This window comes from Eurosta solidaginis, chromosome 1 (assembly GCF_040869045.1).
Source record: "Eurosta solidaginis isolate ZX-2024a chromosome 1, ASM4086904v1, whole genome shotgun sequence".
Classification (NCBI taxonomy): Eukaryota; Metazoa; Arthropoda; class Insecta; order Diptera; family Tephritidae; genus Eurosta; species Eurosta solidaginis.
The window spans coordinates 322,566,161-322,590,346 of record NC_090319.1 but is presented as its reverse complement, the minus strand read 5'-3'; the positions used below and the strand labels follow the sequence as shown (position 1 = coordinate 322,590,346).

At 37.3% G+C, this 24,186-nt stretch overlaps 1 protein-coding gene across 3 annotated transcripts in view; it reads left to right on the top strand.

The window, feature by feature from the left end:
* The window catches only part of Calx (sodium/calcium exchanger 3), a 433,860-nt gene that overhangs the window by 26,546 nt on the left and 383,128 nt on the right, over positions 1-24,186 (top strand). Inside the window, exon 2 of one of the 3 annotated variants that reach the window (XM_067761889.1) lies at positions 1,434-1,891. The exons of 1 other annotated variant lie outside the window; for it this stretch is intronic. The gene's annotated coding sequence lies outside the window, so the exon portion shown is untranslated. Of the gene's footprint in view, positions 1-1,355; positions 1,892-24,186 lie in introns of all 3 variants that reach the window. One more of the 3 variants, XM_067761888.1, reaches the window with a different exon arrangement.

Sequence of the window (24,186 nt, the reverse complement as noted above, 5' to 3'; positions counted from 1 at the left end):
TCGGTTTCTCTCTAAATCAGCGGAGGAGGCGGGATGATCTAAAAGGTTAAACGTCATCCTATTAAATCGTTCCAGAGTTGGTCAGGCTAGTACCTAAATAGTGCTTGTTATCGGAACACTCCCCTAAACCTCCGAGGACTATCTTTATCACCACAAGAAAAGGAAGGAGCCTGAGGTAGTATTTGAGGCAAAAAGACCCCCACTCGTGCAATGTCATAAAATTGATATTCCATCTATTTTTATAAGGGATTTCAATCTCTGTCATTAAGTTCTGCCCTTGCAGGACTGTCCTTTAACTAATGTTATGCCATCTTTGCCATCTGTAAACGAATTCTTCTTCAGATACGGAATTGTCTCTTCCATCTTTAACGCTGTATCCTGCGAACCACGGATGCATAATGAGGTCAAAGCTTGCATCGAAGAAATATGCATATTGCATGAGTCAGCTCTTCGGTCTTTAGGAATAACCTCTAAGGTGAGAGCTAGTGAGGTTACATCACACGCGTCAAGTTGAACTCCATGGCGGATGGTGTATTGCTACTGGCATCTGGGTTGTGTCTTATCCTGCTTTTCGGGATCATACAGTTAGCACTAAGCAAGCTGAGGAAATGGGCGGAGACCACAGGACGCAAAAAAATCGCTTGAAGACAGTGAGACAAGTCCATGAACTTTATTTCCCGAAACACCTAACGGACACCTTTCCGTTAATAATGCGCCACGATGGAAGCACAAAGTTATTATTAGGCTGATCTTAACCTACGCCATACTGAGCTATATGTATCGCAAGCAGAGATACGGGTAATATTGATAATAGGGTAGTCTTATTTTGGGATGGCCAGTCGTCTCGTTGAACTCTCGGGCTAGCAACGATAATATCTAGTGTTGCTAGTTTTTGTACAGAATGGGCCGTGCGACTCAATGTAGTATTCATTGATATCACTGCCACTCCAACTCCCACCCTCACTTCCACTTTCACCCTCACTCCCACTCTCCCTCCCTCTCCCACTCCCACATTCTATAAATATTGATACGAAAGCTGCATATTTCCAACGTACCCGATTTCATGATTTTGTATTGTAGGGCTCATATATTTCAAACTCCCATCGGACTCACAATAGAGGACGCTCCGAACAAGTTTGTGGGACTATACGAAAGACAGCTTTTTTGTTTGTATAACTTAATTATTTTCACTTAGATATTGCTTTTTTCTTATAGTTGCTTATTTTTTTTAGTTTTCTTGCTTTCTCATATTACGTTTTCAGAAAAATTTCTTTTTTTTTAAATTGTTACATTTTTCTTGCCATTTGTTAATACTAAAAAAAAATATTGCTCATGTAAATGATATTTACTTAAAGTGTGTCAGCTGCAACCATAACAAGAACAACAACAAAAATAAGCTGTCAGCATTCCTCCAATATACCAACTTTAACTAGAGCAAAGTAGACACAAAGAAAGAAAAAAAAACTTTTGTTCGAAAATGAGTCTGCCAACAGACTTCATAATCAGCAACATCATCGTGCCAACTACAAGCAAAATAACAATAACAACAACGACATAAAAGTGGCATGTAAAAGAAAGTAAATAGTTGCAAAAAGGATATTACGTGCTTACCGGCCAGCCATTTAGCCGTAGCTCCCAAAACGTGGCCCAACTATAACATAATTCATATGCAATCTAGTTTTCATACATCGCTGCTTTCTCCCTTTCCACGTAAACACAGAATCTCTTGCTTTTACTATGTTTTCGTGCCTCCTATCTGCGGTTTCTGCGCTGGTCATAACAATTTGTATGTGTGTGAACGGAGCGCCATCGTAAGGCATATTATCTCATCCTTCACAAAGTTAAACATCCGTTTGTACGCCTGCCAAATGGTCATTTAGTCAGTTTGTGGGTAAGTCACTATTACTTTTTATTGCATAAGAATTTATTTTCATTTCCACTGTACTCTGCTTTAGAAATGAAATGCGCAGTTTTCTTATTCTTAAATTGTTTGATGCCACTTTTTATGCTGACAATTTTCTCTTTAAGTAATCTGAGAATCTTAGCAATACGCAGTTTCTATTTCAACTTGTTATCGGCGTGTTATCAATTTGTCATCAAAAAGTTGTCGATCTGTGAGCAAAGAACTTTGTATTAGTTATCGAAAAGTAATCGACTTACTATCAAAAAATTATAAATTTGCATAAAAATTGTATCGATTTTTTATCGGAGTGCTACCAATATGTTATCGACGTGCTATCGACTACCCAACGGTTTGTTATAAAGCAGCAACGTAATAACTTCAATGTAAAATTCTTGACACATCTGTAACCATGCGATAACAGGCCGATAAGAAGCCAATGGCTTGGCGATAACAAGCCGGTCAGAAACCGAAAATAACTTTACCTTCGATAATAAGTTGATAGTTAAGCAATAACTTGTCGGTATCGCTTGTTACCGATAGAAACGGACAATGCTCTTCTCAAATATCTTCAAATTATTTGTTTCTATTAAAGTTAGCTCTTTTGTGGTTTAACTTCAAACACTGGTAGAGCTCTAGTAACAAGATCAACTCCTGGCAATTTGCTCATAATAGCTGAAGCATCTTTCGTAAATTTTGTAGAACAATAAAAAAAAATAAAATAAAATAAAAATGAAAGGCGCGATAACCTCCGGAGAGATTTAAGGCCGAGCGAAAAATTGTCTTCTTATTGAAAAACTTGTTTCTAAAATTTTGATGTTGCTTTGCACGGGGCGTGAACCCGGGGGGCTTCGGTGTGGTAGGTGGAACACGCTACCATCACACCACGGCGGCCGCCAATTTTGGAGAACTGCTCGAGTAGTATTTATATTAGAAGCAGAAGGAACCTTCATCTGTGCTCTATATACTACCGAACCATTCGTGTGCCATCTTTTTACTCAAGAACCTTCATATCACCATTGGGTCTATGTCGATCTAGAAATGGATAGATCAAACAGGCTACTATATTACAGTAATTTCAGTATACTGTAGCTGTGACAAAAGCAGAAGAAATTCTGGAGAAAGCATGAATGTATACATATAGGTTGTCTTGCAGCCAATATGGAAGTAGTCTCACAAAGTGCAAAGAAGGGGTCAGGTTGGATCGTACATTTAAGCATACTAGGTGCTTGTCGAAAGAAGATAACGAAATGCCTGATAAGTTGGCAGAATACGGTACATCACTGAATAAGGGTATGGTGAAAGTTGCAATTCGCTTGGGAGAAATCTAAAATTGTCAAGGCGGGTCGGAAAAATTTCTAAGACCCTATGCAAGTCTTACGATATAAGACTCACAAAGTTGAATACATGTATCTCTAAACGGAGATCTAAGGCTCATAATGCCCTACCGAGACATTGCCTTTTAGCGTCACACGCTAGTAAATTAGATCGTGTCAGTAACAGTAGATGCAGGAAGTGTGGGCAGCAAGAAGAAACGCTTGTTGTTGTTGTTTTTGCAGCAGTGCTTCGCCCTATCTAATAGGTGCGACCGCCCACCTTAATAGTAATCAATATACTCTAAATGGAGTCCAAGGAAACTTGCAGTTTCAACAGGGAGTTAGAGGGGTGTTAGAGACGTTGGTTCCACATTGATATTGAAACAAGTAAGAGCGGGATTGTATTCGGCTGTGCCGAAGACTTCGTACCTTTCATGAATGGGGCTGAACAATAATCTTATCCCGTTCGTAATCTCCGAATAATCCTATGTATAAGATAAGAAATATATAGTGAACAGATGTACATACCTAAACGATTTTTAAGATAAATATAAAATAAAAAACAGGTAGGTACTTTGTGTGAGGATGCAAAGTTTCAGGTTTTTTTGTGGTCTGCGTGTAAAAACTATGACTACGAATCACGTATTTCAACAAAATATGACGTAATCGTAACTATTTGATGAAATTTGATGAATTTTGAAGTTTCTAGCCGTAAAAAAGGGGCAAAAATTTGAATTTGGATCTCTATGATTTTTTCAGACAACAATATATTCTATATGCGTAAGCATTCGTTGAAATTTGAAGCCTCTAGCTCTTAAAATGGGGCAGTAATTACGAAAAGTTTCTTATCTGAACAATCGGTTGTGGGGGATATATACTGTATATACGACCGATCTAATCAATTTTTTCAGGCAACAATATGTGCAATATACGAAATTATATGGTGAAGTTTGAAGCTTCAATCTGTTAAATTAAGTAAGATATGACAAAAATCCTCCTTTTCTGAAAAATCGGTTGTATGGAGGATATATACTATAGTGGTCCGATCCGGCCGGTTCCGACAAATGTCTAATCGGACACCCAAATGCACCCGCTCAACAAATTTTATCAAGATATCTCAAAAATTGAGGGACTAGTTTGCATACAAACAGACAGACTGACAGACGGAAAGACGGACATGGCCAAATCAACTCAGCTCTTCATCCTGATTATTTCGGTATACATAATGGTGGGTCTATCTATTTTCCTTTAAGGACTTACAATTTTAGATTTCGTGACGAAATTAATATACCATTTCATTTTCATGAAAGGTATAAAAATGATTGGTGTCATGTGGATACACGTTGCAAGCAGGACAAACATTATGTGAGTTCATGGTATTTATTTTTAAGAACGGGGTTCGCAGGGCAGCTTCTGCCATAGATGTCCGACGCCTTTTTGTGGATATCATTAAGGGCCTGTTTGTGTTTCTCTTCAGGTGCCTTATTTCTTCATAATGCTTGCGGAGATAACTTCTTAAATCCCTGGGAGGCGTTCTCTTCAATCAGATGTTTGCCATTTATAAAAGATGATAATTCAGGTTTTGAACCTGGTGCATTACTTTTCTTGTATTTTAAGTTATTAAGGTTGGGTGCAAGTTGACCAAAATTTTTACCTAAATAGAGAAAACATTTAGTCACAGTTGAATATTAGTTTAGGTACCTAAAGTTCAGGCAAACTCGCACCTAGCCTAAGTATCATTTTGTATGTCCATATTTTTGAGCGAACCTAAAAAAGTTGAAAATATCCCGCCCCAGCTTTGAGAAATTAGTAAAATTATAAAATTGCTTTCTATGGACGGTAAATTTCAGCTTCTTGGTCTCTTGTAGATGTGTTTAAAAAAAAAATAAATGTAAGGCGCGATAACCTCCGAAGAGATCTAAGGCCGAGCTTCTCTTCCAATTTGCGTCGTGCTCCTCTTGATTTTCCCTACAAATTGGCCGGACGGGACCTACATATTTTATGCCGACTCCGAACGGCATCTGCAAAGCAGATGAGTTTTCACTGAGAGCTTTTCATGGCAGAAATACACCCGGAGTGCTTGCCAAACACTGCCGAGGGGCGACCCCGCTTAGAAAAATTTTCTTCTAATTGAAAAATCTTATTTCTAAAATTTTGATGTTGCTCTGCCCGGGAGTTGAACCCAGGGCATACGGTGTGATAGGCGGAGCACGCTACCATCACACCACGGTGGCCGCCAAGATGTGTTTATTGACATAAAAAAGGTTTTCGAGACTTTTGATAGAAAAATACTGCTTAGAAAGCTCGAACTAGTCGGTATAAATGATATAGAGCAGGGATCGCCGAACGCTTTTTATGGAAGCGTGACCACACCACTTTGAAATCCAAAAATAAAAAAATGGCGACGGAGCTAATAAAAAGTACACTGTGAAAACTTCGAAAATTCATAAAATGATATTATTTTCAATATCTGGATCCTCGCGCACCTGGCATTGATTTTTTTCATAGGTCGCTTTCTATTCATGTATGTATCATGTGTTCCAAATATGAATCAAATCGGACCACAAATACGATTTTTTAAAATCTTTCGATCTATGCGCCACCTATCGGAGTTTTTTTCCTTATATTGCATTGTCATCGGGTTCTATGTTTCAAGCTTGTAGCTTATCGGGAAGTTACTTAAATTTCGATTACAAAATTCTGTTCGGTACAGAGTCAAGCTAAATACAACCGTTTAAAAAACACGGCTATTATTTATTATATTCTATTAGATAATCTTAAATCTTATAATCTTAAATATGATAATCTTAAATTATCTTCCTACTTCATGTATATTCCATTTTCAAATTTTAATTTCAAGTGAGACGAAGTAAATTTTTGTCAGTGCATGTCTATTCTTTATTTTGTTTTCTAAAAAATTAGCGACAACCAATCAGCGAGCAGAAATGGCGCTGGCACGTACACAAACCCAGACGGACTTGATAGCTTTCAAAATTAACGTATCGCATTGTTTTCTTGAACGCATTTAAAAATATGTACTTCTAGATGCGTTCAATTCAAATTAATTTAATTTAAAATTTAATTATTAAATAAATTAAACAAAGCTTCGTTGTTTTCGTAGAGGTGAACTAAAAATATACCCAGCAAGTAAAGGTGTCTAAGTTCGGGTGTAACCGAATATTATATACTCAGCGTGAGCTCAAATTGTACATTTCATTTCAGAAAATTACTTTTCTACATAACACGTGGCACCGCCCGTTTAAAAAAATTTCTCCTCATTTCCTCTTACAATAAAACTTTATAAGTGAAATATCTTTGATTTAAAACTATTTTTTGCCAAGTTATAGCTTATTATTCTAGTCTACGACCCTTTTAAATTTGTTTTGTATCTAAGTTGCCGTGGTCTTTAACCGATCCCGTCCATTTTTACTAGAAATATTTTCTACTATAAGGAAAATATATGTACACAATTTCATTGCGATATGTTAATTTTTCTTCGGGTTATGGCTCCCGAAACATAGAAATTTGCTTAGTCATAAAAGGGCCGGGGCCACGCCCATTTTCAAAAATTTTAGTGTTTTCCAATTTAATGTTATAATTCAATTTAGAAAGTAAAATTCTATTGATACAAAGCTATTTTTCGCTAATAAAAAGTTTAGTGATCCTTACGTTGCAAAACCCTTTTTACATCATTGGTGAGGCCGATATTAGAATATGGATCGATAATTTGGAATCCGCGTTATCAAGTTCATGTGGATAGACTAGAATCAATTCAAAAACAATTTTTACTTTTCGCCTTGGGAAATCTTCAATGGGAATCTCCGTAAAATCTTCCTCCTTACACTAATCGGTTAAAACTAATAAATCTTCCTACCCTTGCAAGTCATAGAGAAATGCTAGGTCTACTATTTATGGCTGGACTTTTCTATGTTTGTGTGAAGATTATAAATCTCACTCGAGAATAATTTATATTTCGGACTCGCTCTTTGCCATAAAAAAACGGTTTTATCTTCTCTTAATAATTAAAAAATATATTTATACTTTTAATCTATTGTATTTTGTGAATCTATATTTCTCAGCTGATGAGTTTCTCTGTAGCTGAGCGGTTTTAGATCTCGGCGCTTAAGAAACAACTGCCTCTCAAAGACTCGGTAGCAAAAAAAAGTATAAATCATAAATAAAACATAAATAAGAACAAATAAATAAGAATAAGATATAGCTTATTATTTTCTTCTACGACCCTTTTAAAAATCTTTTATATAAAAGTGGGCGTGGTCTTTAACCGATCTCGTCCATTTTTTCTAGTAATATTTCCTGCTATAAGGCAAATATTTGTACACAATTTCATTACGATATGTTAATTTTTCTTCGAGATACGGCTCCCGAAACATAGAAAATTGATTACTCATAAATGGGGCAGTGCCACGCCCATTTTTTTAAATTTGAAGGTTTTCCTATTTAGTGTTATAAATCCACTTGGGAAATGAAATACCATTGATATAAAGCTATTTTTTGCAAGATATAGCTTATTATTTTCGTCCACGACCCTTTTAAAAATCTTTTATATAAAAGTGGGCGTGGTCCTTAACCGATTTCGTTAATTTTTCTTCAAAGCATTCCGTATAGTAAAGGCAACCTCTCTGCCGAACTTTGTTACGATAGGTTTAACGATTTTCGATATATGATTGATAATATTTGTAAAATTGATTTTATCACAAGTGGGCGGGGCCACGCCCATTTAAAAATTTTTTTTTGTAATTTTTATCCAGATTCTCAATATCAGTGCATATATAAAATTTCAACATTCTAATTGTATTATTTTTTACTAAATAATCAGGGTTTTTGTGTTTTCCAAAATGTTATATATATAAAAATTGGGCGTGGTTATCATTTGATTTCACTCATTTTCAATACCAATCTATTCTGGGTCAATATAAGCTCGTGAATCAAAGATATCTCAATATCTACTCAAGTTATCGTGTTAACGGACAGACGGACGGACGGACGGACATGACTCAATCAAATTTTTTTTCGATACTGATGATTTTGATATATGGAAGTCTATATCTATCTCGATTCCTTTATACCTGTACAACCAACCGTTATCCAATCAAAGTTAATATGCTCTGTGTGCAAAGCACGCTGAGTATAAAAATATTACTTCAAAAGTCATTTTACACGAAGTTATAGCAGTTTGGTTCCTAATGGGCACAGCAGAATACATTCGGTTGTAGGCGACAGGATAGAATGCGTGCTCGCGGGGATGTGTGGTGCGCTTGCCTGAGCGTTTTACAAAATTAATTGGGCGAAAGCGCTTACGGGGTGACGATTACTGATATAGAGCTTGACTGGTTCCGTACAGATCGTAGCAACAAATCATTACGGCTACTCAACGTCTAAATAATTTTGAAATGGAGGAGAGCTTAGCTATGCCACGCTAGTTTTCTATAGAGAACCTACTCTCACTTTTATAAAGACGTATAATAAAAAGTTCTTTTGGGTTTTCGAGGATAGTTTTTCGATTGATGAACACATTTTTTCTGTAAAAATACTCAGCAACGTCATAAAAATGGTGCCAAAATTGAATATTCACTTTTTTTTACAGTATGTGTAGCTAAATATGCACGTTGTTGTTGTTAAAATCCAACCAATTACATGCAAACATATCCCCAACATCTGAGAAGATGAGTACCGGTGGGTGTACGTGAAATTTTGTTGTTATTTTTTTGCGCATTGAAAGCGGAAGTTATTCATGCACATCAACTTGTATCTGTCATAAATATGTACGTACATATATGTTTACACGCTATTAGTTAAGCTATTAAAAGCAATGAAGTATGGAAATGTTTATCTAAATTAGTACATACTTACATACAAATTAATGTTTGTACGTAGCAATGCTGAAGTCTCACGCTTGGCTGATAATCCAACTAGTTGTAATAATCATAATTTAATATAATATATTTACATACATCTCATTATATATATAAGCGCATATGATAACAAACATGACTTCATACATATATTTACATACTTACATTCATACACTCATTTTGACAAAGTTCTTTGTGGTTAATCCGATTAAATTTTTATCTCTGAAATCTTTACGAATATAATCTTATCAAGCGGTAACTTCAATTTGTGCGTATTAAATTACAAACACATACTCACATCACCTGTACACCTACTCAACATATGTATGTGTATCTGTATATCTGTAGCTAATGTATTAGCTAACATGACATTGGTTTTAGAAAGGAATATCAAAGTATAGTGTAAAAGGAAATGAATGCTCAGCTGTGTGTAAGAGTGATTTGTGTAAAAAAAGTGACTTTTTGTCAGCATTGTTGTCGGTGACATTGTCAACGAAATTCTTACATGTATTTATTACGTTTATACATGGCTATGTGTGTGCATTTAGTTGATACCCTGCAAAAAATGCGATTAGTTTCGGATGAGTCGCAAAGGAGTATGCAACTAATGTCAGTTTTGATCTCTTTGTATGCGTTAAACTGTTCCCTTTTGTTTGAGCATGACCTATGAAGAGACTAATTGTACCCATTTATACCCGAACGGGAACGATAGGACCAATCGCCTTTGTACAAATATGGGTACGAATGAAAACTAATATCTTTTCTCACCAAAAAGTGTTAGTTTTCGTATGGTACGAGGTTATGTACATATTAAACGCAATACTAAAACTTGCAAAAAAATTTTAGTTACACACTGAAAGAAAAGACTATTGAAATCAACCGAAATACGGATCAATTCAATCGAGATTTCACACCACGGTGGCACTTACTAACCGAACTTCAATTGGGCGCACATCAAATATGCTGGCACACATTAAACATTATACGCTTTACTATTTTGTTTTATTAAACACACTTTCACCAAATTTTATATTTTATAATTTATTTAATTTATAGTTTTGAACTTCTCTTTGCACCTAGAAATGAAAACAGTAGTCACAAAACTGATTCTCAATTCTTTTAGTTGCAGCTCAGCACATTCTCAATTTCTTCACTCGCATGTAGTTGCCACACTTGATTGTTTCGAACAAAACTTGTAGTACAAATACTTGACGTAACATTTTAAATAGAGAACTTGTAAGTTATGGAAAAGTAAAGAATCAAATCGCTAGAAGGTAATTCACCACTGAAGTAACTTTACATGTGATTCGGCAAGTTCAATTTTGCGCAATTTTGCATTTGGCTTGGAGGAGAAGTTGCAAAATTGTACCCGATAAATAGGTGTCCCGGTATCTCATAATTTTTGCACAGTAAATTCAAAAAAGGGTTTTTTCGTTTTGTATAGATAACTGAAAAACTAGTTTCTTGTTGTTTTCCCAGCTTCTGTGTTTTTTCGATTTGGCGGTTTTCTTATTTTGGGGTTTTTTTTAACAAGTGGCACCATCGTCATAAGTACAAAGTAGAGAGCGCAGTGAGCGTAAAATTTTCGTTGAAATTTGCTCATGTATTGACTGTTGATCGCTGTTGAAATGACCAGTAAGATCAGTTGTGCTAACAGAAAAATCAGTTCGATTGATTAGGAATCTGTAAATTTTACAGAATTTTGTTAACTTTAGAGCGACAATTTCTCTTCTGTTGAAATTACTATACAAATTTGTTCGCTTGACAAAGAACTCGGTCGAATTAACCATAATTCGATAAATTTCACCTAATCTCCGTTAAGTCAAGAACAGCGGAACAGATTTGTTGATTTTACTAGCACCATTTCTTTCAGTGCATCTATTTAAAAAAACTTTTAAGTCGCCAACTCACTCCAAGAGATATGGGTCGACAATAATGGAGCACATGATCCAAGGTTCGGTATAGGGCCCCGCATTTTTCTTAAATAATTCGAATGAATCACCTATAACCTCTTTTATTTAACTAACTTCGTTGCCGATTTTTTTATGTTTCTCAAAATGGGCTACATAGATTTCAACGTCACTAATCCGAACTGTACCCAAAAGAGACTAGAGGGGATCAATTATGGGCCATTTTAGACAAAAGAGATCAATGGGAGACCGCCCTCTTTGGGGATAAGTCGCACTATTTTTTGCAGGGTAATCACTTCCTATTGTTTCGGTGTTGGTATATGTTTCGCACTTTTTCTAAGCCAATTCAAAGGATAATCGTTCGTGTGTGATTTGTTGGTATGCGAAGTGACAAAGTTTTTAGTTTTTGTTCATTTGTTCTCTGTGAGGGATAAAGTATTACTGCGTTACTTATGATTTTACTTATGATTTCTCTTTTTCCGTTATGTATATTATTTCCTCCTTTCAATTGTACTGTGACTAATGGCCTTGGCCATTGTGCGTATTTCACTGATAACTGTGAATTAATCCCTGTACTTTGGTGGTAAAACAATCTGATTAACACCCTAACAGCAAGTAGATGGAACTCATGAAAGGATGGTGGTCATGAAAGTCACAAATGGTAGTAAATCCGCTTTGCAAACTAGTTGTAGGAGGACAGTCAAAAAACAAACTTAAAAAAAATTACTCATACAACATGGCATACACCAATAATGTAAAAGTTACCAAAAAGTAGTGTGGGGGGTTTCATCAAAGTGCTGTTTACTGGGGTGTCTCTGTTTGTGACAGTTTATTAAAAACTGCTTGTTTAGAATTTCGTTATGCTCTTTAATCTTGAGCACTTTTGCCTCACTATGCATATAATGTAAAAAGATATCCCGTGGCAATTTAAAAGCAGCATTTTGCCAGGCCTTGAGCCTTTTCCAGTGTGTTTTTTTAGACCAGACGACTAGACTTATGACATGTAGCACGTGAGAGGTTCTTTATCTCTCTAAGTGCTGCTGGAAAGCGACTTGAGGTTTTTGTTGCGACTTTGTACTTTGGATACAATTTTGAAGGCATCCAATTTGAAGGTAAGAGTGTTATCTAGCATCACCTCTAAAATCTTTGGTTGACTGATAGTCGGTAGCGAACCACCATCGACGTGAGCGTCAAATATTTGCGTCATCTGTTGCTTCCACGTTCTAAACAGAGTGACCGTGGATTTGGTCGGCGATGGCACCAGGTCGAGGAAGGTAAAGAAACCGGAAAACTGGGCAGATAGCTCCTCATTGTAGAAACTAATTCGTCTTATTTGAAGTGCCAGGTCCTGTTGCCATTATATTGCAGTCGTCGGCGTAGGAAATGATAGTAACTCCACTTTGTGCGGAAGGCAGCTTTGATATGTAGAAATTAAGCAGAAGTCGTAGTAGGGAGGCACCCTGTTGGTTAGAAGTTTTGTTCCCAAATTTAATCAACGCTTGCTAACCATTCATTGCGGTCCATAGTTTAAGACAAGGGGATAGGTATGTGTTTTAGGGTAAAGTGCCGTGGTTGACAATGTCAAAAGCTTTTGACAGGTCAAGTGCCAGGAGCGCAGTCCTTTGATGAGCTTTTTTTGCTGGTTCAGACAGGTAACCCCCATTTAATTTGTTTGTAACTTTAGTTCTGGTTTCTTGACGGTAACAACCGATACCGATTAGTTATTGTTTCATTATCGGCTTATATCGATAGGGAAATCTTCGTCGGGTATTCGGATTGTAATCTTTTATTTCTTTCTTATTCGATGGGTTACAGATGTGTCATCGACTACATATTGCAGTTTCCCAACAAACCAATGAGTCGTCGATAAAAAAAAACGATAACACGTCGATAACAAATTGAATAAATAATTGATAGTAAATAGATATCTTTTTATCTTTTCATCGTTTTCAACTTATTTTTTATTTACTTTTTTCCCTTGCCGTTTAACTTTCTCCTTTATATACCAAAGATTTTTTATACTCAGCTGAACAGAGCTCACAGAGTATATTAATTTTGTTCGCATAATTGTACCCCGTAACGGCATAAACTAATCGAGATAGATATAGACTTCTTATATTAAAATGATCTGGGCGAAAAAAGAAATTCATTTAGCCATGTCCGTCCGTCCGTAAACACGATAACTTCAGTAAATTTTTCAGTAAATATCCTAATGAAAGTTTGTACGTAAGTTCCTAGGCACTCATCTCAGAAAATGAACGAAATGGGACTGTAACCACGCCCACTTTTTCGATATCGAAAATTTTGAAAAACCGGAAAAGTACGATAAATCATTACGAAAAACTGATAGAGCCATGAAACTTGGTAGGTGGGTTGACCTTATGACGCAGAATAGAAACTTGGTAAAATTTTGGACAACGGGCATGGCACCGCCCACTTTAAAAAGAAGGTAATTTAAAAGTTTTGTAAGCTTTAATTTGGCAGTCGTTGAAGATATCATGATGAACGTTACTCCTATTACTATATGTGTTCTAAATAAAATCGGATCACGAACACGCCCAATTAAAAAAAATTTAAAAGTCCAATTTTAACAAAAAATTTGATATCTTTACATATAAGTAAATTATGTCAACATTCAACTCCAACATTTTTCTCCAAAGCTCTCAGCTGAGTATGTAGTGTGCAGTTACACCCGAACTTACCCTTCCTTACTTGTTTTTTCTGTCTTCGTTAATTTCCATCAACTGCTTTTTTTTCTGACTTCACTTTAATAAATGCTACCACGCAAATTGTTCCCACATTACGCTACAGTGTAGTGTTCACTCTTACGCTTACCTCCTCTATTCCCCATACTCTTCCGCGAACATCTTAGGGTGGTTTTGTCGGTCCGTATACACAATTATGCAAGCAACTTCCAAGTGGAAGTTCTTGTTCCTGTCGGAGGTCTTGGTAGGTGGTTGCGAGGTGTTTTACCCAAATAACCAAGCGCTCACGGCGTTTAACTCCACCATCACTTCGTCTAAAGCCGTCAGCAGCTGATAGATGGAGCTAGTTAAAGCCGCAGCTAAGTTTGCAAACATAACCCTTATATGTGTACCTTGTCACACGATCATCGAGGGCAAAGAGAAGGCAGGTGAACTTGCAAGAGCAAAGCCTTAGCTGGCTGCTGCGAAGCTGGTCGAGATGCATCATCCATTTACATCAACCGCCAGACTTATATGTACATAGCATGTTCGAAGTGTTAGCAGTCTCCTATTGGTACTCCTCGGACACCTGCAAGATAAGCAAGCAAATCTGGCCACGTTACGATAGAAAAATAACAGAACACCTATTAAATACGTAAATAAAGAGATCTTTAAAAGCAATGCCACAATCAAGGGGCACTGGCCGCTTTGTCTGCTTGCTGATCGAGTGAGGATTGCTTTAAACATCATTTGCGCCGGCAAAACCAGCAAAGATATAGTCGTGCACTATCTGTGTGAATGTCTAGATTTAGCATACACTAGGTTTCTAACTATGAGCAGTTATATACTGTAGGAACTTAAGGAAGAAGCTAAATATTCAGTAAAAGATATCAGTAGGTTCATTGTTAGCATCAAAGAGTTCGAATGGAGTACCGAGCCCCAGCAGGTTAGGGGGCTTAGAATATACCCGCGGTATATATGCCTGTCTTAGGAGGCGACTAAAATACCAAATTGATTCAAGGGGTTGCCAGCACAGTATATTGCTTCTCCAAACCTATAGTCAACCTCACCTACCCGCGGCGAATCGTGTTTCATTAACAGCAGAGGCTCTGGTGAACCCGAACTCGTGATGGATCTAGGGGGGAGGGGGGGGGGGGGATTTTGGCCTAGAAGGTTGCATGTGGTCATACCACATCTTTCTCGAGATGGTAGGGCTAGTACCTTTATAGTGAATGTTATCGGATTTGCATCCGGTAAAGGACCATTCAACGTTAACAACACTCCCAAGGTTTTGCGGGAGTGTCCTTATCGCAACAACAATAGAAACAACAACAACAACGGAGTGCCGTATTGCCATACTAAAACATCAGCAATTGGTTTCAGAAAAATGTGCATCAAAATGGTGCGCTACTTAGGATTTGATATGCCGCCGGCAAAACAACCAACCAAACGTTCCCCCATACCGCAAGCAAAGATGTTTACCCATCAAAAAGGGAAATAAAAGCGTAATAAACCAAAAGCTTGGAAGGCCCCTATTTATTCAGTAATCAATACGTCAGAACGTCGCGTCTGTTACCCACGGCTTATCCATTTACAAGCTATCGGGCTATAAAATGTTAAATTTGTTTCCATATATAACAAATAAGGAAAGCTAAGTTCGGGTGTAACCGAGCATTACATACTCAGTTGAGAGCTATGGAGACAAAATAAGGCAAAATCACCATGTAGGAAAATGAAACTAGGGTAACCCTGGAATGTGTTTGTATGACATGTGTATCAAATGGAAGATATTAAAGAGTATTTAAAGAGGAAGTGGGCCATAGTTCTATAGGTGAATGCCATTTAGGGATATCGCCATAAAGGTGGACCAGGGGTGACTCTAGAATGTGTTTGTACGATATTGGTATCAAATTAAAGGAATAAAGGGTTTTAAAAGGGAGTGGTGGTGGTTGTATATATGAAGGCGTTTTCGAGATATCGACCAAAATGTGGACCAGGGTGACCCATAACATCATCGGTCGGGTACCGCTAATTTATTTATATATATAATACCACGAGTAGTATTCCTGCCAAGATTCCAAGGGCTTTTGATTTCGCCCTGCAGAAATTTTTCGTTTGCTTGTACTTGGTAGGTGTCACAACCATTTTACAAAGTTTTTTTCTAAAGTTATATTCTGCGTCATAAACCAATCCAATTACCATGTTTCATCCCTTTTTTCGTATTTGGAATAGAACTGTGGCATTTTTTTAAATTTTTCGTAACTTTCGATATCGTAGAAGTGGGCGTGGTCATAGTCGGATTACGGCCATTTTTTACACCAATACAAAGTGAGTTCAGATAAGTACGTGAACTGAGTTTAGTAAAGATATATCGATTTAGGCTCAAGTTATCGTGTTAACGGCCGAGCGGAAGGACAGACGGTCGACTGTGTATAAAAACTGGGCGTGGCTTCAACCGATTTCGCCCTTTTTAACAGAAAAGGGTTATCGTCCTAGAATCTATGCACCTACTAAATTTCACAAGGAATGGTAAATTTTTGTTCGACTTATGGCATTAAAAGTATCCTAGACAAATGAAATGAAAAAGGGCGGAGCCACGCCCATTTTTAAATTTTCTTTTATTTTTGTATTTTGTTGCACCATATCATTATTGGAGTTGAATGTTGACATAATTTACTTATATACTGTAAAGATATTAAATTTTTTGTTGAAATTTGACTTAAAAAAATTTCTTTTTTAAAAGTGGGCGTGGTCGTTCTCCAATTTTTCTAATTTTCATTAAGCATACATATAGTAATAGGAGTAACGTTCCTGCCAAATTACAGCTTGCAAAATTATCAAATTACCTTCTTTTAAAAGTGGGCGGTGCCACGCCCCTTGTCCTAAATTTTACTAATTTTCTATTCTGCGTCATAAGTTCAACCCGTCTAGCAAGTTTCATCGCTTTATCCGTCTTTGGTAATGAATTATCGCACTATTTCGGTTTTTCGAAATTTTCGATATCGAAAAAGTGGGCGTGGTTATAGTCCGATATTGTTCATTTTAAATAGCGATCTGAGATAAGTGCCCAGGAACCTACATACCAAATTTCATCAAGATATCTCAAAATTGACTCTAGTTATCGTGTTAACGGACGGACATGGCTCAATCAAATTTTTTTCGATACTGATGATTTTGATATATGGAAGTCTATATCTATCGCGATTCCTTTATACCTGTACAACCAACCGTTATCCAATCAAAGTTAATATACCCTGTGAGCTCTGCTCAACTGAGTATAAAAACATTTGAGGCATTCATACTCGTACGTATAAATCATTGAACGTGGCCCAGGGCGTATGAGTGATTTCGAAAATAAATTTATGCGCATTTAAATTCAACTTCATTATACATTCGTTTATACTATAAAGCAAAGTCGAAGGAAGTAAATAAAATGTTTACATGCTTAAAGCGTTAGTTTAAGAAAACGATATAAATATGTATGTATGTGGGTTCAGAAATGATTATCGATTTAGTTTTTATATAAGTGAGCATTTATTTAAATAATTCATGTGATATTTGTTAGTTATATATTTAATACAGTTTTAGTTTTTTAGATTATTAAATTTGTTGTAATACTTATATTAAGGTTTTTCGTGTCTATGCGCGGCGGCTTTTAAATCTGAACTGTCTGTTTGTTGTTCTTGTTCAAGTTGTCGTCGTCTTTTCGTTGTCATAGTCTTCGTCAAGTTCTGTCAGTTGCGTTGTCAGATAAAGTTGTGTTGCCAGATGGAGTTGTACTGCCGGATTATAATCCCACATTCGGCCCTCCTGACTTATCGTTCGTCTCGAACGATGGCTCCCATTTTTTCATAAACTCGGCGACGGTAGTGGTGCACCCCGGACCTTCACATTCGCCAACCTTTTTCACCTCATATCTATCGTGAGCCAATGCCTTTACTACCTTATATGGACCTAAATACTTGGGCCTCAACTTCATACCGGTCCCGAACTGCGTTCGCTTAATGGCTACGAGCTCATTCGGCTTATATTTAACCGCGTCCTTTCTACCAGAATTGAAATTTCGTTTATTCTCATTTTGTATCAGCTCAATGTTTCTTTTAGCTTGCTCACGTATTTCTTCGCGTTCTGACTCTAACTCTTCAATGGCTGCTATTTCCAACAATTCATTGAATTCAGGTAATCCCGGAGCCCTCATATTCAAATCTGTCAAAACCTTAAACGGCGAAACCTTAGTACTGCGCGTTGGCGTGTTGTTAATTGCCTGTTGTACACGATTTATGTGCCTATACCAATTTCCCGGCTCTTCCATACACAGCTTTGATACCATTGGAACTACGATTTGGTGGATACGTTCCACTTGTCCATTACCTCGTGGTACGCCTGTGGCGATGAGCAAATGCTGGATACCTTCCTTCTCACAGTATTCTTTGAAGAGATTACTTGTGAATGCGGCCCCCGATCTGTTATAACGCGCTTTGGATTTCCAAAAACTGCTGCCTGATTCGATAGTCTATCTACGACAGCCTCTGCCCCTGTATTTTTCGTGGGATATAGCCATACAAATTTTGAGAATGAATCAACAACGACTAAGATATAATTATATTGCTTTTTCGTTTGCTCCATCGGGCCAACATGGTCTATATGTAAAGTGCATAGGGGTCGGTCTTCCTTATCGATAGGGTTGAGGAAACCCTCCTTTTTCCTGTTTTGGCATTTGTAACTAAACACTGTACACAACTCCTAACGACCTTTTCTACTTTGGGTCTTAGCTGAGGTATAAAAAAGGTTTTTTCAACGGCATCTTGGGTCTTTTTTGACGAAACATGTCCCTGCATATGCGCCTTGCGTATAATCTCATCTTCCATGAGTGAAGGCACCACTAATAATTCCTTTACTGGGTCTTTGTAGAGCACATCATGGTTTACAAAGAAGTCTTCATACTCTTCCTTTTCTAATACTTTACATACCGCCCTAATCCAATCAACTTGTCGTTGCGCTTGTTTGAGTCTATGTATAAGAGAATCTTCCAACAAGAGACATGCCATCCTACTTAATGCGTCGACGTGACGCATTTTTGATCCACTTCTATGTTCGATTACATATTCATAGTCTTGCAACATCATCGCCCAACGTGATACTCTTAGCGGAATATCTTTCTTTTTCATAGTCATGGTGAAGGCGTTGCAATCCGTCACGATTTTGAATGGAATCCCAAGCAAATATACCCTCCACTTCTTTAGCGCTTCCACTATAGCCAGAACTTCCAACTCATATGAGTGGTACTTCTCCTCTGCCGGCTTTGTCTTTCGGCTCATATACTGAATCGGGTGTAGTTGTTGGTCTTCACTATCCTTTTGCAAAAGTACAGCTCCGTAACCGTACTTTGATGCATCCGTATGAACCTCAGTGTGCGCCTTCGGGTTGTACAATCGCAAGACTGGTGCTTTGACTAATGCCTCTATTAACTGTCGAAATGCTACCCGCGTTTCCTCTTCAAAAACGAACTTTGCATCCTTCCGCAAAAGGTCAGACAGGGGTTTGGCGATCACTGCATAACCTTCGATAAATCGCCGGAAGTAAGATGTTAGCCCTAGAAATCGTTGAATGCCTTTCCTGTTAACTGGCTCTTTAAAGGATTTCACCGCATTTGTTTTGGCTTCAGATGGCCTTATGGTGCCATTCTCCAAAATGTAGCCCAAGAAATCTACCTTTGTTTTAAGAAATTGACATTTCTCCCACTTGATGCGTAAATTGTAATCTGCTGCCCTACCTAACACGGCTTTCAATTTCTCAATTCCCTCGTCTAAGTCCCGTGAAGGAATTATAAGATCGTCCATATATGCTACAACGGTGCCTGTTCTTATCAAGTCTATGAAAACAGCAAATATGTAACGGGTGAACACTGCTGGAGAATTGGAGATTCCAAATGGTACGTAAGCAAACTCGTATTGACCTTGATGAGTCACGAATGAGGTATACTTCCGTGACCCCTCTTCAACTGGAACATGAAAGAACCCGTTTCTTAAATCTAAGGTAGAGAAAATTTGTGACCCCTGTAGCCTTTCAAGGACGTCATCCATAAGTGGCATTGGGAAATTATCTCTCATAATTTTCTCATTAATGCGGCGATAATCACAACATAATCGCTTAGTACCGTCCTTCTTTGCTACCAGTACGATTGGCGATGCATATTCAGAAGCGCTAGGAAGGATGATGCCTTCTTCTAGCCATTCCGCTATTTGTTTATCGACGATACATTTATCCGAATACGACATACGCCGAGGACCTTGAAATACTGGGTTGTCATATGTTAAGCAAATCTTCATGGAAACTGGAGACCGCTGAGGTTTCCTAGGGGAATAGGATTCAATTAACCGTTCTATCTCCGTCTCATGTTTACCTTTTATGTGGGACAAATCTACGTTACGCATTTCCTTTAACTCCGCTTGCACCTCCAAGCACAGATCCTTAAACTCATCTAACAAAACTGAGTCAGGACCCTTGGACTCTTGCTCTACAGGGTCCGAGGGGTTTCCTTTGTTCATCTTACGTTTAAACTCGACGTTATTTCCCGTTATTACTAAATCTACCTGCTTTAATACGTTATTACCTATTATCGCTTCGTACATTATATCGCGCTCACGTACAACATGGAATGTTATGTCTAGTTCGACTTCATCAACGTTGATCCTATAATCGAAACTACCAAGTGTATTAAGTATACTATTCCCTATACCTTTCAGCTGATGTTTTTTCTTAGAGAGCTCGATCTCACCAACATAATTAGAACGTCGTATCGCAATAAGCATAGGTCACAACCCGTGTCGAGTAATGCTGAAAATCTGAAAGAGTTGATCATTAGATCTTTGAAAACTACACACCGTATGGTCGACGCACGTATAGTTTCTATAGTATTTACGTGAGCTGTTTCACTCTTTATTTTAACGCTATTTGTTTGCGGGCAATCTGCAATAAGGTGCCCTTGTTGCTTACAACCGAAGCATGAAGACTGCCTAGGACGCGAACAACTGTTGGCCATATGCCCTGGTTCACCACATTTGTAGCAACGTTTCACATCAGTCGCTTGGGGCTTGACAGCTTTCTTGTTATTTATATCTTCTTGCTTATTTTGAGACTGGCTTAAACTGGGTTGACGACCTGAACGAACCTTCTCATAAATAAGAATCTGAGTTTTTAACTCATCAATCGAACGTGCCTGATACATATTGGCTTTGTTTCCTCGAGAGTCGGGAATGCCCTCAATAAAATATTCGATAAGGCTCTTATCGTCTAAATTTATCGGTCTGCCTATTTCCATAAGTGAATATAGATATTCCCTATAATCCTCGTTAGGGCGTTTACGGCGGCTCCTTAATACGCGATGCACCTCAATCGATGAGACTACAACCCCAAACTCCTTTTGTAATGATCGCTTAAGCAAATCCCAACTGGCGATTCCCCGCTGACTGCGAACGAAAATTTTCGCAGCACCCTTTAATAGCTGCTTACCATAAATAAACTTTTGCAGTTCACCCCACTGCACCGCCGTGGCATTTGCTTCGAAATCATCAAGCCATTCTTCAACTGAAGGCTGCCCCGTACCACTAAATGAAGAAAGTGAGCCCTCAATATCACGCAAAGTGAAAGCCGGGCGCCCCACTCTTTCTGCCGGCAAAATACACGATTGGAGTGGCTCGTTTTGACTATCAGAGCCATCCTCCTCGTCTACAGTAAGACCGAAGTGTTCGCACAATCTATCTTGCAACGTTGATTTACGCCCGTTTGTAGGTAATCCTAAATCTCCTAATTTTGCTTTTAATGCAACTACCGTTAGTGAAAATATCTCATCCCTGTCCATTCTGAATTCTTAAGCTTATATGATAAACCTATAAATTGTTAAAACTGATCTTAGTTATTATTAAATAAATTTGAATTTTTAATATTAGTAAGTAAAAAGGTTTATGAAATTGTGTGTATAATGAAAGAAAATATGGGTACTTTTCAACTCTTCAATAAGAATACATAGGAAATACTTTCACTCTAACTTGGTTTAAGATATATTTCTTTTTAGCTTTCCCATAAGATTTTAGTTAACATTGAATTATTCTTGTAAGAATGTATTTACAATGCATTGACATTTCAAATTGGGCTTTAGTAATTGCAATTTTACTACTTTCCATAAGTTTATCTCTTTCATACTTCTTAGTGTACAATATATTTCATATAACTTGCAATTAGAAGTCTTACTCTAGTTTTCTCTCTTTCCGAAAAGTTCCAATAAGAATGAACATCAATGTAAACAAATTAAGATTGATAGGTTGTTACAGTATGTAATTGAAATTCAAAATGCTGTCCGATCTTTTAAGATATAGGTTTATACAAAAGTTAGTAATTACTTTGTCTTCGACAATTTCGATCAAATTAAAATATTCTGAATTCTTGTTACAAATACAATTGAGTTATTTTCTCACACGGTTATCTTTATATTTATTCAAAATGTAGTGATTAGCGTTTTAGAACTAAATATTTTTCTCTTTCTATCTACCTAAGGCATACCTGTTACAATTGTACATACAAATATACATATACGAAGAAGAATTTTTACGATCTCGCCTCTGTCCTGTGCACTGCTGATATCTGCTGTCCGTTCTGCTGCTAAATGCCTTCTTTATACCGCGTCTACTCTGCATTGTATACTGCTGTTTTTTTTTCCACTCACAATCGCGTCTACTCGGCGATATTTACAATATTTGATTCAATGCTAATTCGTTGTTGATGAGTCAACTATCGCAACTACTCTGTAATTTGCATTGTGGAGTTACTTTTCACACACACGATAGTTCAAATATCATCGCATCTACACAGCGACGTTTAAAGTATTTATTATTCACTCTTTTTATAGCCTTTTAATTCCAATGTCACTAGTTGTCGCATCTACCCTGCGATGTTCTGTTTGTGATGTTCAGTTTTCGCTAACTTTCAACTTCGGCTTCGCTGCCGCGTCACTCTGTAGCGTTGATGCGCGTTATATGACTATTGGCGTGGGTTAAAGGCTCTAGGAATCCCCGTTAGCTCCAACACGCCACAAAAATTGTACAGCCAGACACAAATTCTGAGCTTTGGCACCAATACACTTCTAAGTATTATGCATTTGCACAACACTAGTGTGCGTATTACATATTACGTTCATTTAAACGTACATATGTTCCAATACTTTAAGAAATATCGTGATTTTCAAAATCTTTCCCAGCACGCACGCACAAGCTGACACACACGCAAGAATTTAAGCGAACTTTTCCGCTTCTGACACCACTTGTGGGTTCAGAAATGATTATCAATTTAGTTTTTATATAAATGAGCATTTATTTAAATAATTCATGTGATATCTGTTAGTTATATATTTAATACAGTTTTAGTTTCTTAGATTATTAAATTTGTTGTAATACTTATATTAAGGTTTTTCGTGTCTATGCGCGGCGGCTTTTAAATCTGAACTGTCTGTTTGTTGTTCTTGTTCAAGTTGTCGTCGTCTTTTCGTTGTCATAGTCTTCGTCAAGTTCTGTCAGTTGCGTTGTCAGATAAAGTTGTGTTGCCAGATGGAGTTGTGCTGCCGGATTATAATCCCACATGTATGTCGATATATATGTAAGATTTAAAAAAAGTAGATACTTAAAATGCCATTCACGCAGTGCATCGCTGCACAACTTCCACGTCAATCTCTGTATCTATATTTAACCGTATAAGAACATGTAGAGAAAAAAGAAAAGAAAGTAGAAGTCAACGCTGTGAAGCAGGAAATGTAGTGCGCATAATGAAAATGAAATGAAATGTAAGCGATAAAAGAAGAAAACTTTCAGTTGAAAGTCAAAGATTTAATTGCAAAAAATCTGCCACTACTCTGCGTAAGCATGTATGCATGTATGTGTGTATGAGAGCGTGCTGGTGTGTACTTCACAAACCACACCGGGTAACTTACTGCTCCTTGACGACGATAATAAGTAAGACCTTTGCGAAATATACGCACACAAACAACGAAAATTGAAATATTTTTATGTAGCACGTTGATGGCAAATTGCTATGGCAATGACAATGGTTATAGCATTCGTAAATGGCGAAAGCTATGCGCTGACGGTGTTTACTTAATTTGCTCGAATGTCGTACCAGTCAAGTCTTCCCCTGCGTTTCATCGTCATTGTCATTATGGGTTGAGGCGTGCGTTTTTTTTACGCAACTTTGACTGCAACTAAGGAAGCAAGCAAGCAAACAAGCAATCTGCAATTAGCACAGCACATTATGTAACAATAAAAGCAACAAAATTTAAATTAAAAATATCCGTTTTCACAGAAATGCCATAGTTAGAAGCAGATATGCCAACAATCATACAGCACTGACAACAACAACAGCAATAGCAGCGTTAATAGAAGAGCACACGCATTTCTCTTGCTTGTTTACGTTGAAATAATTACACTGTGCTCGAGCAAAAATATATCACTCTCAATG